Raw genomic sequence first — 21,201 nt, 5'->3', positions numbered from 1 at the left:
AAAGTTGTACCCTTTGAGTGTACAACTCAGAGGGTTGGGAGGGAGAAAAGTGGTATGTGGTAAAGATTGGCTGCCCAAGGGCTCCAGCCTGCATGTTTCAAAGGGATAAATGGAGAGGCTGGCTAACTGAGAGTCTGGCAAGAGATCTGCTACTGTATTTGTGATGCTCAGAAATGCTGCAGTTCCTCTATTCCTATGCTTTACTAAAGATTCTGTAGGTGATTGAGAATCTTTCATTTACATATTACCTACAACCATACTTGTAATTATTAGTAAAAATGAACATAATGGGATATGTTAGTAATTGGAACTGAAATTATAGTACATAATAGAGTCTCAAATAAAAAGTATCAAATTTCTAAGTAAAATTTTTTGTGATAGTTGAATGTATCCTGGTAGTAATGGTAGGGAGTGATAATATACACTGATGATCGAGATGTATTTTTTAAACTTAGCCTTTAATTAGAGTTTCACTCTTCCTAGTTCTGTGTATATGAATTTGTCTATTTTCTTTGTTTCAAATGTGATACTAAAAATACACACACAGAAATTGAAATTTAGTTCCATCGCAGTCCTGTAATCTTCTCTTATTTTGTTCTGTAGCTAAGTCAGAATTCACATTTACTAGATTATTGTCTATTGCCATGGAAATCATTTTGTTATATTTCAATTTCACTACAGGAACAGCCACAGGAGCTAATGGACCGTAAGAGGGAAATTTGTTGTTTAAACAATGATTATCTTTTATATTTGGCTAACATGAAAAGGGGAAAGTACAATTCTTCTGTCACACAGCATGAGAAGGTAAATGGATGGGAGTTGAGGGCAGAATTCACCTTAAGAAAATCACAACTGTCTTATGAATCAGAAATAATGTTGCCCACTCAGAAGACAAAATTATAAAATGTGCCCATATCAAGCTGTGTTTTTACAAACAGTATAGGAGGGCCTTGTTGTAGGTTAAATTCCCAAGAAGTAATCATTTTGAGATGGAATGGGGGTGAGATGGAATGGGGGTGCATGGAGTATATCAGGGATCAACTACTGTGAAAGGAAGGGGAAGAAGATACAGGACTGGGCCGAGAAAGAGATGAAACTTGTATGCAAGAGGGAGAGAGTCCCAGCCAGGCCAGTGGAGGGGGCTGTGGAGGTGATATTGACCTTGGCATTGTTTTGGGTCACCCTTGCTCTGTGGAAGGATATGGAATGCCCAAGGAAGGGCTGCCCACTCTCTGTCTGCAGCTGAGGACGTGATCGCGTCTGCTGACCTGAAGACCCTCTACTGATCATACTCCTTATCAGTTCATCCTTGAAGCAGAATCTGGGTGACACATTTCTTTGTCTATATAGGTCATCTTATTTCATGAATATCAGGGATTTTCTGCAGTTTTATCCTTAAAGTATTTGTATTGCCCAGAAAATATATCACCTTTAATCAGCAAAGTCTTGCATAAGAATTACTGTTCACATTTTTTAGACTTAGAGTTGACAAAGGCCATTTTAATGTCCTTATTGTGTTTGAGGGCTTTTAGTATTATGTAAGCTCTCTTCTATCTATAGCCACAGCATACGATTTTTTAAAAAAATTCACAGCAGATTGTGACCCTTCATAGAAAGGTAAGGCTTTTTTAATAGTATATAAACATTTATGACCAAATGTTTCTTTTTTGAACTTTTAGTTTTACAATGATTTCAAACTTACAGAAACATTCCAAGAATAGGACAAAGAACTCTCATATGTTCTTCACTTCTATTCCCCTAGTATTAACATTTATTACAATTGTCTTATCATATTCCCTCTCTTTTCTCTATCCCTTTACTCTCACACCTTATTTTGAAGATTTTTTTTTTTTTGACTTGACAGTAAAAGTTGCAACATGATGCTCTAGTAATCCCTTAGTAATTCAGAAAGTATTTCCTAAAAGCAAGGACATTCTCCCACATAACCTTCATGTAACCATCAAAATAGGAAATTCATATTGATATAATATTACCATCTAACCCTTGGATCTCATTTGTAATTCATTAGTCACCCAGCGATGTTCTTTATAGGTGCGGCATCCAGGACCATGTCTTGTATCTATCATCCTGTGCTTTGGTCTCCTTCAACTGGAACTCTTCCTAAGTCTTTCTTTGTCTTTTATCTTTGAAGAATACCACCAAATTCTGCTTCTCTATTCATGACCTAGAGCCAGACATCCTGGAATGTGAAGTCAAGTGGGCCTTAGAAAGCATTACTACCAACAAAGCTAGTGGAGGTGATAGAATTCCAGTTGAGCTATTCCAAATCCTGAAAGATGATGCTGTGAAAGTGCTGCACTCAATATGCCAGCAAATTTGAAAAACTCAGCAGTGGCCACAGGACTGGAAAAGGTCAGTTTTCATTCCAATCCCAAAGAAAGGCAATGCCAAAGAATGCTCAAACTACCGCTCAATTGCACTCATCTCACACGCTAGTAAAGTAATGCTCAAAATTCTCCAAGCCAGACTTCAGCAATATGTGAACCGTGAACTTCCTGATGTTCAAGCTGGTTTTAGAAAAGGCAGAGGAACCAGAGATCAAATTTCCAACATCTGCTGGATCATGGAAAAAGCAAGAGAGTTCCAGAAAAACATCTATTTCTGCTTTATTGACTATGCCAAAGCCTTTGACTGTGTGGATCACAATCAATTGTGGAAAATTCTGAAAGAGATGGGAATACCAGACCACCTGAAAGAAGAAACTCCTTGGAAGAAAAGTTATGACCAACCTAGATGGCATATTGAAAAGCAGAGACATTACTTTGCCAACAAAGGTCCGTCTAGTCAAGGCTATGGTTTTTCCAGTGGTCATGTATGGATGTGAGAGTTGGACTGTGAAGAAGGCTGAGCACCGAAGAATTGATGCTTTTGCACTGTGGTGTTGGAGAAGACTCTTGAGAGTCCCTTGGACTGCAAGGAGATCCAACCAGTCCATTCTGAAGGAGATCAGCCCTGGGTGTTCTTTGGAAGGAGTGATGCTGAAGCTGAAGCTCCAGTACTTTGGCCACCTCATGTGAAGAGTTGACTCATTGGAAAAGACTCTGATGCTAGGAGGTATTGGGGGCAGGAGGAGAAGAGGACGACAGAGGATGAGATGGCTGGATGGCATCACCGACTCGATGGAAATGAGTTTGAGTGAACTCTGGGAGTTGGTGATGAACAGGGAGGCCTGGCGTGCTGCGATTCATGGGGTCGCAAAGAGTCAGACATGTCTGAGCGACTGAACTGAACTGAACTGAACACATACCTATATGTACTTTTTCCAGATTCTTTTACATTATGGGGTTATTATAGGATGTGGAGTCTAGTTCCCTGTGCAATACAGTAAGTCCTTATTTTTTTTTAATTTTTAAATTATTTAATTTTTAAAATTATTATTCTAAAGTATGAATGACAGGGTTTTAGTGCTTAGCTTGCCGTTGTGGATGATAATGATAGCAGTGGGATTTGCGCTAGTGGTTTCTGATATAAAAGATAGTTTCTGAATAAGAAACCATCTGTATTGCAGAGGCAGATCTTTCTTTGGTTTCTTTTGGATTTATTTCTTGTCAGCTCAATAAGAAGCAGCTATTAGGAAAAATGTTTGAGCCTTGTTTATTGGTTTGCAATAATGAGAACAGTTACTGAGTCCTAATAATTTTGTGCTTTTATTTTCAAGTAAGAAAGCATTCTTGTTTTGTAATGATACCAAGGGAAGGTAGTTTAAAAGCTAGTTTTAAAGGATCTGGAGCTTTGAGAGGTTATAATTTAGAGTGGAGGCATGGTGGTCAGAGGAAATGAGCCAAAGTTAAAAGCCTTTTCTGTGCCATTGCATCTGTAACCATCCTCAAAGTACTGTGCACTTTATGTCACAAAAAAGCCTCAGATCCTGTGGGTAAATGTTATCTGTAGGAACCTCATCTCTTGTAAAAACAGTTCTTTTATTCTTACAGTGTTTGAACAAAAATATAAATAATAGTGTTTTCTTTTTGCAGGACAATATATGGATATAGGGATTCTTCTAGTTTTGAATAGGTATGTTGTAATATAAAAAGAAAAATCAAAATTAAAATTAATAGATGGTAAGACAGAAACTGAAGGTGTTCTCTTGGTTAAATCTTTTTCTTTTTGTCTCTTTTGTGAAGCAAGGATACTAGTTTTTATTTTTCTTGAGACTGTTTTTATGCCTGATTTTCTTTTGGAGGATAAAATATAATTACTTGTCAGCTAAAAGTTGGTGGGATCGATGTTTTTGCAAGTGGCTTTAGAGGTAGGTCTTGGTTGTGTTTAACCTGTAAGGAACATAGGGAGCATGCAGGATGCGGGCATGTTGATGGACAGTCAGTATGATTGTAGAGGAAAGATAAGTGAGTGAAGGCTCAGTTCATTCTTTCACTTTAAACATATTTGCATTTTCTTATGAGTCTCCATTCTCCTGACCTCATCTAGTGTAATTTTACTTGCTTCTTATCCCAGTCCCTTCTTTTTGTTTCTGCCTGTCTCTCTGATACAGAGTCATTCACACACATATAACATACCTTCATGCTTGAATCTAAATAATTGACATGCATAAAAATATTCCCAAATGAAGGTCACATAAGACCTGTGTGTTTTTGTGTAAATGTGTGTACACACACACATATTATTTTTAAGTAGTTAATCACTCTGAGTACTTGGTTTATTATAAATATCCAGCTCAGTTTATTAAGTAAATAAATAAGAGCCTAAAATCAGAAGTTATTTTTAAGAACTGGAACAAATTGGTCAAAGGAAAGGACAGTCTCGTGGAGATGTCATTCACGCCACAAAGATTTATTTGTTGTAGAGGTGATTACTTCCAGTCACTTAGTAATTGTGTGCAAAAATTGTTAGGTTATCTTCTCCTTTACCTCATCTTTCTGAATGATATTTTACTTGTGATTGGTAGGGAGTGATTAACTGGACCAGACAAATAGTTCCCTGGGAAAGGTAAACCTTGCCTTGGGTGAAGACATGATATGGGACCATGTATTTGTACTTTTCCCTGGCAGTTCAGAGGGTAAAAGGTCTGCCTTCAGTGCAGGACACCCTGGTTCGATACCTGGGTTGGGAAGATCCCCTGGAGAAGGGGATGGAAACCTACTCGAGTATTCTTGTCTAGAGAAATCTTGGATAGACCGTGGGGTTGCAAAGAGTTGGACATGACTGAGCAACTGACACACTGCTGTGAATAAACTCTTCTTATTGCAGCCCATTTCCTGTCTTGTGACAGCTGAGTAACTCAGAGTAGAGTCAAATGACTTGCATGATAGGAACCATAACAAAGCACTTAGGACATCAGCCTTTAAAAACAGCAACGAAAGATCAAACATTCTCTAGTTACAATTTTAACATTTTACAGTTTGGAGTGGTTTGCTACTCCTGTCAATGAAAATGCCTACATGGCATCTTTTTGGTTGCCAAAAAGGGTCCTCTGTGGTTGAGGACCCTGGTGGGCGGGGGATAGTGCTCTGTGTCTTGTTGGGGGTTTGGGAACTGCTTTCCTAATGTGCCCTGAATGTCAAGAACAGGGCTCTTTCTCCTGCTATTTTCCTCATCAGCATCTTCCTCTCCTAGAGACAATTGATTTAGTTTAAAGAGTATAAGCAGTAGAAATCCAAGATTTGGTTACAGTTTACACTGGGACACCACCCACTCAGTTCTCTTCCTCCCCTTTCAGGTCTCTGCTCAAGGTCATTTTGTCACTGAGGACTTCCTCCGCCACCAGAAACCCAACCTTCCGCCTCTCCTGCCTGATTTTTCCATTAGTGCTTCATTCACATTGAGTCATGACTGATTTCTGCTCTCTGTGGATCTTCCTTTGAGCCTGATGATTTAAGAATTTCCATAGCTCTGGGCCAAATGGAGCTATGATCCGCTGAGACAAAACATTGCTCCTTTAGCTCTTCCTGGTTGGGCAGTCATATTAGTTCAGATTGCTTATCTATGATACAAAATCCTTCCAATCTCTCCATTTCTTCCAAAAAAAAAGAAAAGGAGTTGAGGGGATAGTGCTGATCAAGTGCTACTGGGCCGAGTAGGAGCCCCTCAAAGTGCTGTGGGAGTTCACAGGCGATGAGTGTGCCTTATAGCAGGGACCAACCTTGACAATGTGCTCAAGGCCAGAGATGCACAGCTGATTTAGTAGGGGAGCTATATTTAAATAACTAATTAAAATAAAGTGCTTAATGGAGATATAAATAAGGTACATGAGAGGATAGATGAGGCGGTGATGCTTAAATCTAACTGGGCAGGCTGGGAGGATTTCCTTGAGAAGATGACACATTGAAAATTCATGAATTTGAACATGTGGTAGTAGAAGCGGGGAGGACTTCAGGAGGGTCAGACTGAGGTCAAGACACATGAAAAAAGAGAAAAAAAACTTGGTGCAAATTTTCCTTTGCCTGTTGCTGAGGGCTTTTGGATAAAGGGATTTCAAGGTGAGATTTTGATGTTTTTGTCTTTCACTTTTAGCCCTTCTGTGGGGTTCTGGACTGAACAATGACTTGTTTCCCCACCAGCAGGGAAATGAAGTGCTGCTTCCTAGCTGGATGAATGCTTGGTAACCTTCCATGTCTGGCTTTTCCAGTGAGGGATTTGAAGGCTAAACTGTGTTTTCTGTTCCAGGGAGCCTCAGTCACACTTACCTCCCCAGTTGTAGGTGGAGAATTGGAGCAGAGAGGAGACGAAGGCCAGATCAGATTTTTTTAAAAATTACACAAAGTGATCAGGCAGAGTAGTCATAGAGGTCCAGATTCAGCCCAGGCATGCATGTGCACCTCTTCAACACCAGAAATGGGAAGAGTAGAGGAAGAGGGAACCTGAGTTCCTGTCTTGAAGGAACAGTAACTCCACCCAGAAGGCTTAAAGTGTGACTCAGTGTGGCAGCTGTGATTTTTCCCCAGGAAGGAGCTGCTGAAGTGTTAGGCAGAGAGGATGGAACTTGTTCTTAACTCTCTACTCCACATGTACATGGCAGGGAACCCTAGAGGGGCAGAAGGGTTCCTTGTCCCTCCAATCCTCATGGAGCTTAACGACAATCATTTCCCAGAGGTTTCTTGTCCTAGAACCTATTAAGTTAATGGCTGTGGAGTAGACTGAAGTTGAGTTGGCTTGTGATAACTCTGTGCCCTTGACTTTAGAACATATTCTTTACAGAAGTATGCTCAGATACTCGGGCCTGTGGAGCTATATTTGTAGTTACCATTGACCAGAGGAGCCCAGTGAGTCCTTTATAACATGAAAGAAAGTGAAAGTGAAAGTCGCTCAGTCACATTTGACTCTTTGGAACCCCATGGAACATCGCCTGCCAGGATCTTCTGTCCGTAGAATTCTCCAGGCAAGAATGCAGGAGTGGGTAGCTGTTCCCTTCTCCAGGCGATAATCTCAACCCAGGGATTGAAACCAGGTCTCCTGCACTGCAGGCAAGAGAGAGAGAGAGCGAGAGCAAGAGAAAGAGAATGACTCAGGTTCAAAAGAGTTGTTCACATGTGTTCAAAGACAATATTTAACCACCCAAATCAACTAGCTACAACAGCTTGTACAGTGTTTCAGTACTGGCTGACTGTGACACAAGCATCTGGGTGAAAATATGCTTCTCTTATTGGCTTGTATCTGAACAAGGAGCTCAGATTTGTTCTCTGTTTCTGGCACTATTGAAAGTGGTTAGCAGGGAGAGCAGTTGATGACTTTCTCTTAGAATCACTCTCAGATACTTAAAAGAAACAGTTTCTTGTACTTTTTTGTAAAGAGATCTGAACTTAAGTTTGTTCTGAGGTTAGCAATTTACGCATGGTATTTTAAAAGATAGAATGATACAATCCCAGAGTATATCAGAGATAAGCCAGATGGCTTGTTTCTAGACTAGTGTTACTGGTGATTAAAGAGCTGATTTTTCTCTCACATGCTCAAGAGCGTGGATGTATTTATTGTCAACATATTCAATAGCTAGACAAGTTAAATTGGTCCAGGAAAACCTAATTGGGTATTTTCCATCTTGCATAACTCTAGTGCTCCTATTTAAGATAGCCTGGGGAATAGCTGTTAGTGAAGGTATTGATTATAAGTCTGCTGCTTTTTAATACCTGTGCATTAGCTCCACTTACATTTCAAGGGGCTAAAATTTTAAACAAAAGTAAAAATCTAAGCAGTTTGAGCTAGTTCTGTCACTTGCACTTAGGTGAATAGTTTTGCTTTGATTACTTTCTAAGAGTTGCTGTCAGCCTGGGTGAAGAGGACCATATTACTGGATCACTCTTATTTTGACAAAAGATCATTATCTGGCTGGAACATGTCCTAGGAGCCAATAAATATATAATAGGCTATTTCAGATTCTTTGAAGATAATAAGCATAATCTCATTTTGACTATAGACTGTGTTTCTTAATAAATGTTTAAAAACTCTCCTGGCAGAGCCTTGATATGACAACTGATAAATATACCACTGGATAAATGATAACAAAAAAAAAAAAACACACGAATTACAGTTGATGTGCCTTCAAATTATTTAGGTTCAGTAATAAAAAACCATTTTTTCCTTGACAAATATATTAGCCATGAGTGAATTCTTTCATGTTACTTCATGTTGAGAAATATACACAGAAGTTTTTGCTGGGGAGTTACTTTTACTGACTGCTGGTAATTCACTTTTGATTTTTATTCAGGTAGTTTGTAATGATAAATTATTTATATAAAACAGTTGCTCCTTGAAATATATGTGAATTTTATTTTTTGCTTAAACTTACTGCGTATTTATGAATCTTGTTGTTAATGTTAGGAAAAAATCTAATCAAGATCCTGGCTTAGAAAGTTGCTCATGATTGCTTTTTCATCTAAAAATTCAATCTGAACTGACTTATTACTTGTCTTAATCTTAAAATGAGTTCCTGTTTATTTGATGAGCAGAGAGTTTGCAATTACCTGTTAAATAATTTTGTTATTTAGAGTTTGATATGTGCCATTTTGATGTGTCTGGAGTTTTCTGTTCTTGAAGCTGAAAAGTGTTGCGATATATATTCATTAGTATCACCATTATTCAAGAAAGTGACTGCACTTTATTTGCTGTTCAGCATGGTGGGCTGCAGTCCATAGGGTCCCTGAGGGCTGGACGCTTCTGAGGGACTTCACTTTCACTTTTCACTTTCATGCATTGGAGAAGGAAATGGCAACCCACTCCAGTGTTCTTGCCTGGAGAATCCCAGGGATGGGGGAGCCTAGTGGGCTGCTGTCTATGGGGTCGCATAGAGTTGGACATGACTGAAGCGACTTAGCAGCAGCAGCAGCATGGTGTCTTACCACTATATTCATATGATTAGGGAATTGCTTTTTGGCTCATGAGGTATCAATAGGGTATTTCTGAGGTGCAGTAATCTAACATGAGGTTGTCTTAAAGTGCAGTATATGCAATTCTTATTTCACCATGTAAGCATTATGGCCTATCTTGCAATTAAAAAAAATGACTTGTATTTAAATACCTGTAATAATGATATTCCTGAAAAAATGGATATATAATTACATAGTCTCATTACATATAATTTATATACTCTCCTTACATAAGTTCTTTGACTAGAATATAAATTTGCCTTTACTTATCAGTTTACAAGGGAAACTGACATTGTACATGGTCTTTCTTATCTCTGATACGACTTCTTTACTGTAAGGTTTATGAGATACTTTATTTTTAATTTCAGTTTTCTCTGACTATGTACAGATGTCACATATCTTGTTCTTCAATTAATAAACAGCTTGTATTCTACTATCTCATTAGCCTTTTAGTAAATGGGATTCAAAATGGTGTCATTAGCCTTTTGATAAATATCATTTCAATTAGATATGCATAAATATAGAAAGATTTACTGTGTAACAAATGCAGTAATTACAATGTGTTCTGTACTATTTTGTATTTTTATGGAACTGTGTACCTATTTCTCATGGACAATAATTACACCATTAAGAGTCTATACTAACCTGTTTTCTGTGTAAAGATCACAAGTCTATTGAGTATGTAGCTTGAATTAGTTTGATTTTGCCTTTATCATAATACTGAAGAAATTGATATTGTAACTTCTCATGTGCCAAGAAGTAAAGAACTCAGGTTTAGTAATTTTTTTTGGCTGATTCAGAAAAGTAATTTGTTGCTTGCAGGATTTTTGTAAATAGAAATGTTTTAATGTAACTTGCTGCTAAGTCACTTCAGTTGTGTCTGACTCTGTGCGACCCCATAGACGGCAGCCCACCAGGCTCCGTCATCCCTGGGATTCTCCAGGCAAGAACACTGGAGTAGGTTGCCATTTCCTTCTCTAATGCATGAAGTGAAAAGTGAAAGAAGTCACTCCGTCGTGTCCAACTCTTTGCGACCCCATGGACTGCAGCCTACCAGGCTCCTCCATCCATGGGATTTTCCAGGCAAGAGTACTGGAGTGGGTGGCCATTGCCTTCTCCATAATGTAACTTAATATTATAAAAATTCTTCAGTTCAATATTTCAGCTGGTTGTTAAAATCATTACGATATTACAGAAGTATTGGTTAAGAAAGGAACTCTTGTGATAGAAAGATTTGACTTTGAATCTCAGATTTGCCAGTTAAAGTGATCATAATGCCCTTGGGTGATTATAATAACAATACCTGCCTCCTAGGATTGATTGAAGACATAAATGAGATAATAAGAGTTAGTAAGTACTAAAAAATGTAGATGATTTTTATAATCATAATTGTCAGAGTCATGGACGTTTTTGTCCTAAACATATTTAATTTTGCTGGAAATTTTATCAATCTTTGTGTATATGACAATTACAAAATATTGATTAATGGTTGAGTATACCAAACTAAACTATTTTTCTGGACACCCTGAAGGACTGAAAAACATTACATAGTTGATATTTAGTAAAATTGAATTGAATTTGCATAACTTCAACTGGTACAAGATGACTGTTGTGCAGTTTTGCTTATTTGCTGATACATAATTGTTTTGTAATTGTTATATATTCTGTGTCAAACTAGATTGTAAACAAAAATTGATTAGAAATTTTTTTTCACCTTCCTCTCATCTAAAAGTATGAAAAAAAATTTTTTCCCCAACCACCAAATATATTCAGTAAATGTTTATTGGATTTTAGCCAGATATACTTTTGATGGATGTTTCCTATTCCCCTTGATGCTAAAAGAAAAATGGATAAATAAGATAATGAACTGTTTGTAAAAGAATGACAAAATCAATTATCATGTAATCATGCTATACATACTATTACACTGTTAAGACATGTTTATATAGGTGGACACGTAATGGTATAGCCATAGAAAAAGTTGTGAGGATCTATAGTCAGTTGTTTATGAAATTACTTCTAGACAAGGGAATGGAAGAGTGTAGGTGCTAGTGCTGGTGCTAATTTGTTTCAGTCATCTCCAACTCTTTGTGACTTATGGACCGTAGCCTGCCAGGCTCCTCTGTCATGGGATTTTCCAAGCCAGAATACTGGGGTGGGTTGCCATGCCCTGCTCCAAGGGATCTTCCCAACCCAGGGATTGAACCCGAGTCTCTTACATCTCCTGCATTGGCAGGTGGGTTCTTTACCACCAGCACCACTGGAAGAATGTAGAGTATATACCAAATAGTGTGTTGTGATTACAAGCAACCTAAAATGAAAGATTATTTAAGCATAGAAACCTGGGGGGTTTGTTGGATAAAGTGTGAGTACATCACAGAATTGGAAATAGAGTTGAATAAGTAAGCCTCAGGAAGTATGCCTTCCCTCGTGGCTCAGACGGTAAAGCGTCTGTCTACAATGTGGGAGACCTGGGTTCAATCCTTGGGCTGGGAAGATCCCCTGGAGAAGGAAATGGCAATCCACTCCAGGACTATTGCCTGGAAAATCCCATGGACAGAGGAGCCTGGTAGGCTACAGCCCATGGGGTCGCAAAGAGTCGGACACGACTGAGCGACTTCACTTACCCCTGGAGAAGGAAATGGCAACCCACTCCAGTACTCTTGCCTGGAGAATTCTATGGACAGAGGTGGGCTACAGTCCACGGGATTGCAAAGAGTAGGACATGACTGTGTGACTAACTTTTAGGAAGTATAGAAATAGAAACAACTCCAGAGTTAAGTGACAGAAATTTGTGAGCAGCTACTGTGGCTAGAGTGGCATTTGGGGACTTCCTGCAGTTGACAGCCCACTAGAATGACAGGAAATGGGGGTGGTGGCAGTTCTCTAAAGGAAATGGTGCTGGGCATGGAGGTCATCATGGTGGGGTGTTTTCCTTATTATTTTAGATAAATCTTTTTAAAAAGTAGCTCAAGATTTAATCTGTATACCATATGATTCACCCACTTGAAATTTATAATTCAGTAACTTAGTATGTGAATTTGTGCGTTCATCTACACAATCAATATTGTATTATCCATGAAAGAATCCCTACTACCCTCATCCATAATCAATACGCCACCCCCACCTCTGCCCTTAGAAACCAGTAATATACTGTCTATAGATTTTTCTATTCTGAACATTTTCAGTTCAGTTCAGTTGCTCAGTCGTGTTCGACTCTGCGACTCCATGGACTGCAGCATGCCAGGCCTCCCTTCCAACGTGAACTCCTGAAGTTTACTCAAACTCATGTCCATTGAGTCAGTGATGCCATCCAACCATCTGTCATCCCCTTCTCCTCCCGCCTTCAATCTTTCCCAACATTGGTCTCTTCAAATGAGTCAGTTCTTCGCATCAGGTAGCCGAAGTATTGGAGTTTCAGTTTAAGCATCAGTTCTTCCAATAAATATTCAGGACTGATCTCCTTTAGGATGGACTGGTTGGATCTCCTTGCAGTCCCAGGGACTCTCAAGAGTCTGCTCCAATACCACAGTGCAAAAGCATCAATTCTTCTGCACTCAGCTTTATTTATAGTCCAACTCTCACATCCATACATGACCACTGGAAAAACCATAGCCTTGACTTAGATGGACCTTTGTTGGCAAAGCAATGTCTCTGCTTTTTAATATGCTGTCTAGGTTGGTCATAACTTTTCTTCCAAGGAGTAAGTGTCTTTTGATTTCATGGCTGCAGTCACCATCTGCAGTGATGTTGGAGCGCCCCCCCCGCCCCCCGCCACCACCCCCGGCCAAATAAAGTCTGTCGCTGTTTCCACTGTTTCCCCATCCATTTGCCATGAAGTGATGGGCCCAGATGCCATGATCTTAGTTTTCTGAATGTTGAGCTTTAAGCCAACTTTTTCATTCTCCTCCTTCACTTTCATCAAGAGGCTCTTTAGTTCTTCTTCACTTTCTGCCATAAGGGTAGTGTCATCTGCATATCTGAGGTTATTGACATTTCTCCCGGCAATCTTGATTCCAGTTTGTGCTTCATCCAGCCCAGCATTTCTCACAATGTACTCTGCATATAAGTTAAATAAGCAGGGTGACAATCTACAGCCTTGACATACTCCTTTCCCAATTTGGACCAGTCTGTTGTTCCATGTCCAGTTCTAACTGTTGCTTCCTGACCTGCATATAGGTTTCTCAAGAGGCAGGTCAGGTGGTCTGGTATTCCCATCTCTTTCAGAATTTTCCACAGTTTGTTGTGATTCACATAGTCCCAACATTTTATATCAATAGAATTAAAGCAACATATTGTCCTTTGTGATTCACTTCCTTTGCTTATCATAATGTTTTCAAGGTTCATTAGGTTGTAGCATGTGTCAATACTTCTATTTACGGCTGAATAATATTCCATCATATGGATAATTCCACATCCTGTTTATCTACTCATCAGTTGATAGACATTTGAACTGTTTCCACCTTGTGATTCTTATGAAAAACATTGCTGTAAACATTTGTGTAGAAGTTTTTGTTTGAATACTTATTTTCAGTTGACTTGTGTCTATAACTAGGAGTGAAATTACTAGATCATATGATAATTCTTACATTTTCGCTTTTGAGGAACTGCTGTTTTTCAAATTGCACCCTTATTACCATGAAGGAGGGAGACTCAAATTTCTCCAAGTTCTAACATGTTAAATGTCTTGGTGTAGAACTATCCTAGAGGGTGTGATGTGCCATCTCATTGTTATTTTGATTTGCATTGCTTTGATTACTAATGATGTTTGTATTTTTTTATTTGCTTATTGGCTGTGTGTGTGGGTGTGTGTGTAGGACACGCTTAGTCATGTCCAACTCTTTGCGACCCTATAGACTATACCCCTCCAAGCTCTTCTATCCATGGGATTTTCCAAGCAAGAATACCAGAGTGGGTTGTCATTTCCTTCTCCAGGGGATCTTCCTGACCAAGGAATGGAACCTGCATCTCTTGCATCTCCAGGTGGCTCAGTGGTTTTACTTGTCTTCCTAATCTTGTAGAAACAAAGATTAAATATCAAAAGGACCTTATAGTCCATCAGCTGTTGCTTTTGACCAAATTATAAATATGTCCACAGGTTTGCTAAGGTCTGGTTTTTTAGTTTGGATTGTATGTTGTTTTCTACCTACATCAGAACCAGCTGTTTGTTAGAAATGCACATTTCCAGGCTTAACCCCCAGTTTCATGCATAAGTCAGTTGAATACCAGGCCCAAAAGACAAAATTTTAAGCAAGTAGATGGAGAGCTACTTTTTTGGTGGTAGACATCTCACTATCTCACAAGGCCATTATTTTGTTGGATGTTCCTTCATTTGTTTCCTGGTAGCTTTTATCATTTGGCCTGTCTCGACTCTTTGCAGCAACACTCAACAATCCTGTTCCTTTGTGATGGTTGGCAAATATGGTCTTGTTGTGCATGAAGATAGGACATTAGTCTTGCAGTTTGACCCTGTAAGTTCTGCTGAGTTAATCATTGAGTTAAGAATGTCTTGCTCAGCACCACCTGAGTAGATGGGAGATAGAACCTCCTATGTATGACCTTTGTTATAAAAGAGGCAAAACTCTGATAGGAATTTTAAATGTTAACCAGAAATACTGAAGTCTTCTTAATAGATCATGACATTGTATTTGAATGTATCTGATGTAAAAGCTTCATAATTTCTTAGATAACAAAAGTCTAGTCTTGGTGATAATGGTAATTTTTTTGTTGTTCAGTTGCTTAGTCATGTCTGACTATTTTGTGGATCTGGGAACTGTAGCCCACCAGGCTCCTTTGTCCATGGCATGCCCAGGCTAGAATTCTGGAGTGGTTTGCCATTTCCTTCTCCAGGGGATCCCCTGACCCAGAGATCGAATCTGTGTCTCCTGCATTGGCAGTCGGATTCTTTACCACTGAGCCATCAGGGAAGTCCAGTGACAATTTTACCTGATTTCATGTAAAAAGTTTTCTGAATAGTGTGATAGCTTCAGCTAATATCAAGTGTAGCATCCAGTGTCTTAGCACAGGCGATAACCCCTACACTTTTCTCACTTGAGTTGTCAAGCTGGGAGAGAATGTTGTTAAAGGGTCAGACTCATGTGTTCAGGCCCTATTAGCTTTTGATTTATGACCAAAGCCATCTCACTTACGTCCTTACTTTGTTTGACTCTCAGGATTGGACTGTCCTTTGGTTTTAATTTGATAAGAAGTGTATGAATGACATTCTTGCCTTTAATACTGTGAAAAAATGCAAGGAGCCTGATGATAAGTTGTGCATCAGATGAGTTATGATTGTTAGATATAAGGGCAATAATAATGTGGAGTTAGCATAGACTTGGTAAAGCTCATCTTGTGAAGTTGTTAAGTCCCGTCACTTTTTTCTAGTGTTGGGTTTTTTTTTCCTCCTGGGAACTGGCTTCTTATCACCAAGTTTTAATGCTTTTATTTAGTCATTCCCGTAGAATGCATTTGTTTCCTTTCCATTTTTTTAACAAGTATCATTAGCCTCATTTAGGACCTTATCCACCAAAGAATGATCAATACTGGGAAAGGTTAAAAAGGTCAGATGTGAATTTATTACATGAATGTTCGTTTGATTTACACAGATGCATTATCAACTGGTTACCAATTTGCATTATTCAATATTCATTTATAGGCATTTATGATGCTGTCAAATTCTAGCGTGTGAGCAATTTTAAAAGATCTGCTTTGTGCTTAGTTAAAGGAGAAGGCAATGGCACCCCACTTCAGTACTCTTGTCTGGAGAATCCCATGGATGGAGGAGCCTGGAAGGCTGCAGTCCATGGGGTCGCTGAGGGCTGGACACGACTGAACAACTTCACTTTCACTTTTCACTTTCATGCATCAGAGAAGGAAATTGCAACCCTCTCCAGTGTTCTTGCCTGGAGAATCCCAGGGATGGGAGAACCTGGTGGGCTGCTGTCTATGGGTTCACACAGAGTTGGACACGACTGAAGCGACTTAGCAGTAGCAGCAGCAAAGCTTTAAATAGTTTGAAGTAACTACGGTAAGGGTTTAGTTTTGTTCAGGAACAAGGTCTTTATTGAGACTTACGTAGGAATAGTCAGAGCAAGCCAAGAATTAGAAAGAGGTATTAAGGTTTTTTTCCTCATGATTAAAAGAGCAGGGGACAAAAAAAAAAAAAGCATTTTGTAACTTCGATTTGATTCGAAGCAGTGTTTTTCAAAGTATAAGCCATTCTTGTGGTATGTGAGTGCCTTTTACTTTAAAAATGGGTTCATTTGAATTTGATGTGTTTTCCCAAGATCTCCATTCATGCTTAGGAGGTAAGTGATTGATGAGCTACTACTCAGCAGAGGAGAAATTAATTTGGCATAGAATAAGTGGAATCAGCTCTTAGCTTTCTTGGGGGCAGGGTAAGGATTTATTCTACCCTCATCACCTCATTCTTGAAGGCATTTTCCTTTAGTTCATAATCTTCACTAACCAGTTTGTCTCCTGGAGGAACATATAAGCATCTTGATGCTACTGCTGCTAAGTCGCTTCAGTCATGTCCGACTCTGTGCGACCCCATAGGTGGCAGCCCACCAGGCTTCCCCGTCCCTGGGATTCTCCAGGCAAGAACACTGGAGTGGGTTGCCATTTCCTTCTCCAACGCATGAAAGTGAAAAGAGAAAGTGAAGTCGCTCAGTCATGTCCAACTCTTTGCGACCCCATGGACTGCAGCCTACCAGGGTCCTCCGTCCATGGGATTTTCCAGGCAATGCTTATAACCAAAGTTGTCAAGAAAAATGGACAAATATCAGTGTACTTTTTCATGTGGCCACATGTGGAACACCAAGGGACCAGGGAAGTGATCCTAGCCTCGTTGTTCGTTGTCGGCCTTGCCTTATTTGACAGCGTTGAAAGCCAGTTTTCTCTCCTTTAGTATTTTCCTCAGTTTTAACAGTTTTACGACCTGGCATTTTCCAAGTATATTTATAAATGTCTCATCTAGTTCTCATAACACTGCTCCTGGGCAGGTGGTACAAACCTTTCTGCAGCATACCATACCCCCACCCTCCATCCAAATAACTTTTCTGACCATCTGATTTGTTTTTCCTTTTCATAGAAAATCTATTGTTTTCCTTTCCCTGATATATAATTTCAGTTACTATTAAGAAATGCTTATTTAACAACTGTTCTGTCAGCAGCTTTTGATCTCTTTTCCTCTGTAGTTAGTGGTTTTTTTTTTTTTTTTTTTAATTTTTCCATTCATACCACTTTTAAGTGTTTTGGGGGAAGTCACTTAATTCTCCAAAATGAGAAACCTGTATACTTTTGTAGGCCCCTTCCCTCATTAAGTAACAAAACAGATGGAAATCAACTCTTGATTTTTCACTTTTGTCCTGACTAGGTGTTCACCTTAAGTGTGTAGATATATGACCTTTTTGTGAAAATATTTTCGTGATCTCACCACATTTGAATAGGAAAATGAAAATGATTAGGAATTCTGACTGCTCATAATTATTGTTGATTTGTTTGTAGTCATGTAAAACTCATGTTTCTTGCCATCCTCACTCATACATCTTGGATAGACTTGTAGCGAAGAAGAGATACGTTACATACAGCTTCAGCTTCCTTATCTGTCTGCTACTCTGTCCCCACCCTCGCCATTTTCTTTATGAAACAGAATTAGCTTGTATTAAAAAAAAAAAACAACCTTATCAGAAGAGATGATGATGTCAGTGATCATTTGAAAGCTGGTAGACGGTCTGTTTATGCCTTTATTCAATTTTAAAATAATAAACTGTATTTTTTAGAGCAGTTTTAGGTTTACAAAAAATTGATCAGGAGGAACAGAATTCCCATATACCTTTCATCAGTGCTCACTTTGCAGTTTCTCCTATTACTAACAACCTGAATTAGTGTGGAACATTTGTTGTAATTGGTGAGCAAATATTGATGCATTATTATCAACTGTATTTGCAAGTCATCATGGAAAGATTACTGGAAATCATGGAAAGTAATCATTCAGATAAAGGATGAGGAGTCCCTGGTGACCTTGGGGTGGCCTCACTACCCTTGGAGCCTTTTGGGAATAGAGATGACCTGAGAATCGGAGACATCTTTGGGAGCTCATGAAAAGAGGGAATAAAGGACATAAGAAGATTAGTTTTGATGATCTCAGAGATGATAAATTTGCCAAAAATGTGAATGCTGCTTAGGAGGAGGAAGGTTCTCAGTTTTCCTTCCTGTCCATGGCTGTGTACACCCTGGAAGGACTACTCCTGTCTAGAATTGCTGGGCCTCCCACCGATTTGTGCTGTGGAGGCCCAGGAGAAGGGAAGTCATGTCTTATCCCAAGTATGAAAGCCCCAAGGATCTTTAACAGATAAGTGAGAAGACTAGACCTGGGACAGGTATATGTGAGTCATGATCAGTGCCTTTGACCAGGTCTGCAAACTCCCATTCCCGTGGCTCTTGGAAGCCTTCTTTGGTATCTGCTTCCCTGTAAGCCAAGCATGTCACCTTACAGATGTGTTTTTTCTTGTCTGCCATCAGAAAGAGAAAAGAGATGGGTGTCCTTTTCTTTTATATTCCTCTGTTACTTTATTAAAATAATCTTATAAAGCAAATGACAGTAATAGTTGTTCCCATTGTTTAGTTTTATAGTGGCTTTTAATTTTTATGCATGAGGCCAGGACAGAGCCCTCTGGCTAGGAGTTGTGCAGTGCTGGCTGCCCCTCACTGGTCAAAGTGGAACACTGAAGCAGGGGGACAGCCAGGCTGGCTGCTCTCACCCAGTGTGTGGCCGTTTGTTCATGTACTCTGAGCTGCACAATTTGGAGACTGTCAGTTGGGGCTGAGTAGCTGAAATCTAAGACATGCCACTTTGCAGTGCATATTTGATGCTGACAGGCTCATCTTTAAAAATAGTGATTTTACAGTTTGTTTTCTCTGTTTATATGTTATGTTTTTGTTTTTCTTTAAAGAATAGTTTCCCAGGCTGAGTTTGTTTTTTCAAAAACACCCACTTCGTCACAGTTTTTTTTGAATTTTAAATTTCAAGTATATATACTTGTTTCCTGTCTCTGTAAAGAAGTGGCCTTACTTTGTGAACATGACTGGTTCAGTCTCTGAACATACAGTCTCTGTGGTGAGACTCTATCTTTACGTAGTGAATAGTCCGTTGAAGGTGCCTAGCAGTCACGCTGTGTCTTTCTTAGAAACTTCAAAGTACCTACTGTGCCATAATCTTCTGAAGGGTGCCTTATGCATATAAGGCCAAGTTGTCTGCCTCACCATTGTTGTTCAGTTGCTAAGTCACGTCTGACTCTTTGTGACCTCATGAAGCACAACACACCAGGCTTCCCTGTCCTACAGTATCTCCCAGAGTATGCCCAAACTCATGTCCATTGAGTCAGTGATGGCATCCAACCATCTCATCCTCTGTCTCCCCCTTCTGTTCCTGCCCTCAATCTTTTCCAACATCTGGGTCTTTTCCAGTGAGTCTGCTCTTCACATCAGGTAGCCAAAGTATTAGATCTTCAGCTTCAGCATTGGTCCTTCCAGTGGTTATTCAGGGTTGATTTCCTTTAGCATTGACTGGTTTGATCTTGCTGTCCATGGGACTCTCAAGTCTTCTCCAGCACCACAGCTCAAAAGCATCAATTCTTTGGCACTCAGCCTTCTTTATGGTCCAGTTCTTATATCCGTACATGACTACTGGAAAAACCATATCTTTGACTATACAGACCTTTGTTGGCAAAGTGATGTCTGCTTTTTAATGCGCTGTCTAGATTTGTCATAGCTTTTCTTCCAAGAAGCAAGTGTCTTTCAATTTCATGGCTGCACTTACTGTCTGCAGTGATTTTGAAGCCCAGGAAAATAAAATTTGTTGCTGTTTCCTCTTTTTCCCCATTTATTTGCCATGAGGTGATGTGTCTTACCCTGTGACCCCATTATCCTGACCACTGACTATAGGACGGCAGGCAGAGGGCACATCATGGAAGGGGCTGTGCATGAGAACTCTGTTCCAGGGTGTACTGTCCACACCCCCTATAGGATCGTTTCTCCTTATAGGAGGGATGCAGTTATTAGAATGATATAGAAGTACTCAGATTTTCTAAGAGAAAGTAGGCTGCAGAATCCAGGAGGCTAGAGCAGCCATAAAGACAACATTGCCATGAGATAATGGGAAGAGGCATACTAAAGGACTAGTAGTTTGCTAAAGGCAAGAAGCAGACCCAGAAGAGGAGTCCAAACTGAGTTGCCCTGTGACTCCTCACTGTGTATTCTGAGGGCAGGTCAATTCAGGTCTTATCTCATCTTGTATCCTTTCAGCCATCCACACCCTCCACCTACCTCACCATCCAAATTCCCTGTCTTCTGACAAAATCTTGAGTTTCTGGAACTGCCTGACAATTCCTGAATTTTAAAATTACTTACCTAAGAATAAGTCAGTTTTTGAAAACTGATAATATGATTCTTAAATAAAGACCTTGTGTAACGACATAGATGGTCTAAAAGCCAGAAATACCAGATAGAGAAGTGAAATATCTGAAAAAGTTATATTGTAGATTTTTATGTTTGCTTGCCATATACAGATTTTATTTATCTTTAAATAAAACTTACCTGGTTATATCATAGTTCTTAAGAAACTATGTAATAGTTTAAATGAGGAAGAAAAGATGGCTGTATACTAAATTGGTTAGGGAGCTCATTAACATACTGTCTTTTTTTGTCAGGTTGCTAAGGCTTACTGATTGAATGTGAATTTAGAGAAACTATCATCTTGATGGCAGTGTTACTAACTATACTTCATCTTCATTTCAATTTCTCTTTTTGTGTTAATGTTTGTGTTTTTTCTTTTGTTTACCAGTGTTAACTGTTTTAAATA

At 39.3% G+C, this 21,201-nt stretch overlaps 1 protein-coding gene and 1 long non-coding RNA gene across 24 annotated transcripts in view; both read left to right on the top strand.

The window, feature by feature from the left end:
* The window catches only part of IMMP2L (inner mitochondrial membrane peptidase subunit 2), a 958,924-nt gene that overhangs the window by 166,890 nt on the left and 770,833 nt on the right, over positions 1-21,201 (top strand). The gene's annotated exons all lie outside the window — the stretch shown is intronic.
* On the top strand, positions 677-4,060 carry LOC147374251 (uncharacterized). Its single transcript, XR_015162545.1, has 2 exons — positions 677-804; positions 2,053-4,060. It is a non-coding gene; the product is annotated as an uncharacterized LOC147374251 (long non-coding RNA).

Source organism: Bos grunniens, chromosome 4, assembly GCF_055505025.1.
Source record: "Bos grunniens cultivar Pamir isolate PY7600 chromosome 4, Bosgru_T2T1.0, whole genome shotgun sequence".
Classification (NCBI taxonomy): domain Eukaryota; kingdom Metazoa; phylum Chordata; class Mammalia; order Artiodactyla; family Bovidae; genus Bos; species Bos grunniens.
This window is presented reverse-complemented; position numbering and strand designations above follow the sequence as displayed.